General features: G+C 31.7%; 2 long non-coding RNA genes across 2 annotated transcripts; both read left to right on the top strand.

The window, feature by feature from the left end:
- Positions 1 to 2,117: 2,117 nt before the first annotated feature.
- Positions 2,118 to 3,116, top strand: LOC141594509 (uncharacterized). The gene is made up of 2 exons (XR_012522221.1): positions 2,118 to 2,398; positions 2,725 to 3,116. It is a non-coding gene; the product is annotated as an uncharacterized LOC141594509 (long non-coding RNA).
- Positions 3,117 to 3,450: 334 nt separating this feature from the next.
- On the top strand, positions 3,451 to 6,369 carry LOC141594506 (uncharacterized). Its single transcript, XR_012522220.1, has 3 exons — positions 3,451 to 3,614; positions 5,265 to 5,309; positions 6,087 to 6,369. It is a non-coding gene; the product is annotated as an uncharacterized LOC141594506 (long non-coding RNA).
- The last annotated feature ends 215 nt before the right edge of the window (positions 6,370 to 6,584 follow it).

Genomic DNA, 6,584 nt, shown 5'->3' with positions numbered 1-6,584 from the left:
CCCCAGGTTGGTCTGCAGGCCATCTGGTGGATATTACTCAACTATGAGTTGAGGCAGACATTACCTTATGGTAATGTAGTGTGTGGTTACTCACCTTCGGGTTGAGGCTGCCTCGGCCAGGGATTGGCGGGATGATTAGTGTAACGAGTAGAGCTTGGCTGAAGTGTGCTAATAAGTCATATATTGCGGAATTATATTGTCGTTGTTATTTACTGTTGTTAGTTATTCCTACTCAACCTCGTGGTTGACAGTGTTTTCGTGAACACCTATGATGAACCATAATGGGGAGCAGATTTGACAAGTACTAAAGATTAGCTAACTTGGGAGCATTGGGACGTGAGCTTGACTTGGACCATAGTTGTTGTCTAGATCACTTAGATTAGTAATGTAATACCCTGTAATTTTAGAATAAATAATTATTTCAATAAACGTTTTTAAAAGAATTACTCGATAGTTGTCGATATATTAATAGGATATAATTCAGTTAATATATCTATGAGATGGGGTGATAACAATATTGACAAAGCTAAAACTATAAAGATAATACTCCCTCCAATCCTCTATTTTCTTCCTCTTTACTTTGGGCACAAGAATTAAGAAATGAAGTATTATAATGATAAAAAGTTGGGTGGGGTTTGGGGATAGGAGAGAGGGATGAATAATTAAGAGTTAAATAATGAATTGTGGGCCAGAAATATTAAAGTAAGGAATAAAATAGGATTAAAAGAGTTGGGTGGGTGGGATAATAGGAGAGAGGTATGAATAAAATAAGAGTAAAAAGTTACCAAAAATAGAAAGGGGAAGAAAACCTGAATAACCGTTTTAGGAAATAGGGAAGAATATGGTGAATTGGAGGGAGTATTATATTACTAGTACTGGTGCCCGGCTTCGCCCGGGCTACCTCTACTTACCATTAATTTTTTTTCATTAAATAAAATTACTTAAACTTGCATAACCAATAAATTTATCATTAATATATTTTTTATAACATATCTTAAAATTACGATGAAATAAATTTTGAGACAAATTCACCACTCCCGCTATTAATATTTTACTCTTATTAATGAAACAATAGTAATAACATTTCGATCACTACTTGCCCGTAATCATTGTTACTTTCACTACTCCCGTCGTAATTATTGTTACCGTCACTACTGCCGCATTAATATTGATAATTTCACTACTCCCGCCGTAATTATTGTTGCTTTCACTATTGCCGCATTAAATTGATTATTTCACTACTCCCGTTGTTGTTTCTACCACTCTCACTAATCTCGTTGATAATATTGTTACTTTTGCTATTCAAATGAGTGATTACTATCATATAACTATACCCAATGTTACTACAATTCTTTTTTCTTTCTTGTGAAATTACTTTTACTACTTAGGCATGCAATTTTAAGAGGATTATATAGTTATATAAATATATTACATATATGCATTAAATCAAATCGAAAGAATTATGCAATATTATATATTATGGAATCTAACTTGAATTATTTATAACCTACTTATTATATTTTTGTATGTTAAATAATTAACATCTCTATACGTCTAATAAACTATAAAGTTTAATAAAATTGCATAGATTTTAACCACCATAGTCTCTTACAAATAATGATAATAATTAATATCATAAGTGTACATGTTTATACTAATTAATTATTTTATTTTAAGGAAATTGACCATCTTCAAGTCTTCTATAAATATTTAGGAAAATTACCAAGCATCTTTTTTTTTTTAGTCTCCTTGAAACTGACCATCTTAATTAATTATTTTATTTTAAGAAAATTGACCATCTTAATTAATTATTTAATTTTAAGGAAATTGACCATGTTTTAGTCTTTTACAAATGTTTAGGGAAATTACCAAGCTTCTATATAATTTAATTTTAACCCAAACTATATAATATTTGCATTGAGATCCCTTAATCGGGTCCATCACATGGTGCTAGTGATTTAAAACTATATAATATAACTAATTTGTATAACTTTCTTTAATTACATTAAAGTCCCTTGGTTTCTGGATTTAATATATAGTATTGATTATATTATTTTAGTAATACTTATTAACCTAAGAGTAATTTAACAATTACACCCTTTTATATACCATTTTTTTAAAATTACTCCCTTTTGAAAACTTTTTAATAATTTACTCCCATAAAATGTTCTCAGGTCAAAAATTGCACCCATTTTCACATTCCGGTGACATATTCCGTCAAAATTCAAATTTTTTGTTAAAATGTCTAATTTTATGACGAAATTGCCCTCCTTTGTGTTTTTATACTTCATTTTGTTCTTGTTGTTCGTTTATGCTAGGCTTTGGCGTTCCGGATGAAATCAGTCTTCGGATTTCTGGTCGTTGGTGTTCTTGTTCCCGAAGTTCGTCGATGTTGTTGGTGCGTTGTTATTGCTGTTGTGCATCTATTATTGTTCGTGATTGCTGGAGTTCATATTGTTGCTATTCTCTCCCTTCTACATCTCTTCAAGCTAATAATGCAAGAATTTGTACTAATCTTGCTCGGGTTATACCTACAAATGTCTCCATTATCCCCTCTTTTCATCATAAAATTTCTAATTTTATCCCCAAAACTTGATTAAAAAACCCTAATTTCAAATTTTAAAAAAAACCCAGAAAATTGGGGGATTAATTTAGCGAAATTACAGCAAAAACGACGAAGAATTCACCAAATATTTACAGGACTACCTGGATAATTTCTGTTAGGACACGGCTCTTAGCAGGGAGCAAAACAACAAGAAAGGCAGAAAAATGTATGTTCGGGACAAGATCGAGGAGTATAGCGATGAAATCTTTAAGCTGATCGACAATGGGCTCCACATTTACAATGATACCCGGGATTCAAGATACCCTGAAGAGAGTTGCTGAGGAGAGAGGCGAGAGCTGGGACACGAAGCTTTCTCAGTTGAAGAAGAACAAGCACAAGCAGTGGCATGTAGAGGTATATTGATACTACTTGTTCCGGTATTCTTGTAGGAATGAGGCTATACTATAGTTTTCAAAGCTCTGCCCATTTTCATTCATTTGAATATGCTAAAATTCCCAAAATTTGTGTATTAAGGATTCGATGAATTAAATAAAGTTATTGACTTGATCAATTAACTTCTTTTATTTTCTTAATTCTAGCTCCTGGTATGCATATTTGATGATCACATTATTTGAGATTCATATTTTCAGTCCAATTGTTTGGAGTAAGGAAAGTCACCATGTTTGTTTTAACCCAGAAAAATTGGGGAAGAAGATTTATATTTACACAGGGGTAAAACGGTCATTAAAAAAGATTTTCCACCTGAAAGTGCAATTGGGTGTAATTTTTGACCTGAGAACATTTGAGGGGAGTAAATTATTAAAAAGTTTTCAAAAGTGAGTAATTTTAAAAAAGTGATATATAAAAGGGTGTAATTATTAAATTACTCTTAACCTAATTATTTGCCTCCCTTTCCCATATTCCCCTTTTATCTACCAAACACACAAAATCAAAAGAGGGAAAGAGGGGGTGTGCGGCGAGAACGTGAGAACAGCGACGAGAACATAAGCACCAGCAGCCATTCGGACGACGCCATTAACACAAACTTCACCGTCCTCTAAACAACTAGGTAAGTGTGTGTTTCCTCTTATTATGACAATGGTAGTAATTTTTCTTTAACCTGAATTTATTGTTGTAGTTGAATTGGTGCCGGTGAGCGGTAGTCATCAGGGTTCTGAGGGCCATGATTTGGGTTGTCTTTTAATAGCTTTGTGAGACATGTGTGAGGCTGTATAGTGCTCTTGTTTTGTTCTTGTTCCGGGCTTGATTTTGAGAGATTTAAAGTCGGGATATGGGTACTTTGCTATGGTTGCTAACTATATCGATAAGAGTGCACTTGAGAATATTCTTAATATCAATTTAGAGTTGTTTTAATGTCATAAGAAGGGCTGGACAGTATCAGGTAGACGGTAGTATACCCTATTTTCGACCATGTTGGGCTGAACCTATATGTCGAGGTGAGCGAGTTATTATGCAAGTCGATTTCTGAAACTTGTTCCAAATCTAAGACTGTTGAAAGGTAATGTAATGGTAGTCGTTTTTGAGGCTGTTTCATCGTCGTTGCGGCGACGTTGTTGGCTGATCCTTGTTTTATGCGTGAGGTTGGAGGTAGTGCCAAACATGGGTTGTGCGTAAGGGCGGAGTTAAAGTCAGTGCTAGATTGTCGTGGTTCTTGGTGTCAGATGAGGATGAAGGGCGTGGTGGTGTTGCATGGTAAGGGAGTGGATGATCAGGTGCGAGATGGCTTAAGTCTTACTACGTTGATGATGAATGTATGGCATATCATATTGTAATGATGAGGGTAATGATTGGCAAAGGGGAGTGCTTGTTAGTTATATAATCTATAAAATCTTATTAAAAGGCTAGCCTCAAAAGGCCACGCAGACAATGCCACGTAGGATAAGGAAAAGCCACGTATGCATTTTCAATGCTACATCTTAATACGCGTGTCACTCTAATCTATAAAATTTAATTAAAAGTCTACTTGAAACACCTATTAAATATCACGTAGACATCGATTAAAAGCCACCTAGATTTATAAATGTCACGTAGACATCGACTAAAAGCCACCTAGCAATAAATTATTTTTTAATCCACACTTTTTTTCTTCTTTTAAAAAAACAAAATCGGATTAATAATCCCTGTTCTTTTACTCCACCCACATATGAATCAACTACATATACAATTTTCAAAATATCATCTTTCCCAATTTTTTTGCCAAAATGCCTTTGGATTGCCGATGTCTGCGTTGAAATATATTTCTATCTATACAATATAGTTAAATGACTAGCTAAATCATCTATAAAATAACATTAAAAGACTAACTTGAGTAGTATTTAATTGCCATGTGACAACTCTCAAAAACCTCCTAATATGCTTTAATATTTCATGTCTAATTAAGTTCTAATAATAATAATAATAATAATAATAATAATAACACATTCAAGATGTTTTATTATGCATTTACTCCACTTTTGTTTTTCCTCTTCTCCCATTCATTGTAAGTTCGTAACCTAATTTCAACCTTTCATCTTACTCTTGAATTCTTAATCTTAATGAATGTTATAGCATTATATATATATATATATATATATACTTCATCTCTTTATGTGAAATTACATATCTTTTGTGTATATCTTGGTATTGATTTTTTTATGGGTTTTTTAACATTTCTATTAGTAAATTAAGTCTAACCTCTTTATTTTGTTGTGTTTTATAGGATTCAATGTCATGATCTTTGATGTGAACGCTTTATTGTTATGTTGTAAGTTACTACTTTCGCCTATTGTTTTATTTTTCCATTTTTTTAATTTGTTTAATCCTTTAATTTTCATATATGTATATTTTATGTTCTTACCAGCTTTGAATTCAACATGACAAACAAAACCTTATATTTCACCTCATTCATAAATTTTTTAAAAAAATTAAAAAATATAAGTTGTAAACAAAAAAAAAAAATTGATACAAACCTTTTATCTCCCTCCCATAACTTTGGTTATCAATTTACCCTATTTATTTAACTTTATTATCTTCTTAATGATGATCTTTTTGCTTTCCTCTCACCATTATATAACAATAATCATAATTTCCATGTTATCCAAAAAATTGATATGTAAAGTACAATATTATAAAAAGGCAAGACTAAATATTTCACTAAGTCATCTCACTAAGCCATGTGTCATAAAAAAAATTCATTTTTTTTATTATCATGTGTGACATGCTTATTAGTAAAAAAATTTAAAAAAATATAAAGTCTCAAACATACAAAATAAATTAAAAAAATTTGATTCAAACTTTTTATCTCCCTCTCATAACTTTAGTCATCAATTTACCCTATTTATTTAACTTTATTACTTTTATTTAATGATGATCTTTTTGCTTTCCCCTCACCATTATATAACAATCAAAATTTCCATTTTATTCCAAAAATTGGTATGTAAAGTTTACATAAATAACTAGAATATTTTTTTACTTTTTTCTTTATTGTATATTGAATTAATTAGAATCTTATTTTTATTATTTTCGTGTTTTCAAATTGCAGGAGGATTAGAGGCGGATCTTGGTTGGTGTGCGCAGGGGCCAGGCCCCCCCTTTGATTTTGGGCTGACCTCACAATTTCAGTGTAAATTAGTATAGATTGTTATTGATCTTCCACCTGGCCCCCCTTGATTTATATGTGCATGTCCAAGCCCATTAAACTACCTCGTAAAATTCTCTATTGGGCTATGGCTATTGAGTTACATACTACTCCGTATTATAGTGTTATTTGTGTTCCCTATTAGTTTCTTAATGTACAAGAAGTACAATAGGTTCTTTTTACCTTCATAAATCACAAACTAAGAATAATACGGTCTAATACTGTGAGACGGATTATTTATGTAAAATAAATATTCATTTATACTAATAAATAAATTGTCGTTTTACATAATGATACTTTCTCATGATGTGAGTTTATTTAGGTCACGTAACTATACATTTTCACACTACCTTGAAAATATTCGTATCAACTATAGAAATTGATAACACAAGAACACTCAAT

The sequence above is a fragment of the Silene latifolia genome, chromosome 8 (genome assembly GCF_048544455.1).
Source record: "Silene latifolia isolate original U9 population chromosome 8, ASM4854445v1, whole genome shotgun sequence".
Taxonomy (NCBI): Eukaryota; Viridiplantae; Streptophyta; class Magnoliopsida; order Caryophyllales; family Caryophyllaceae; genus Silene; species Silene latifolia.
Note: the sequence above shows the minus strand (reverse complement) of the source record. Positions and strands in the feature narration are given on the sequence as shown.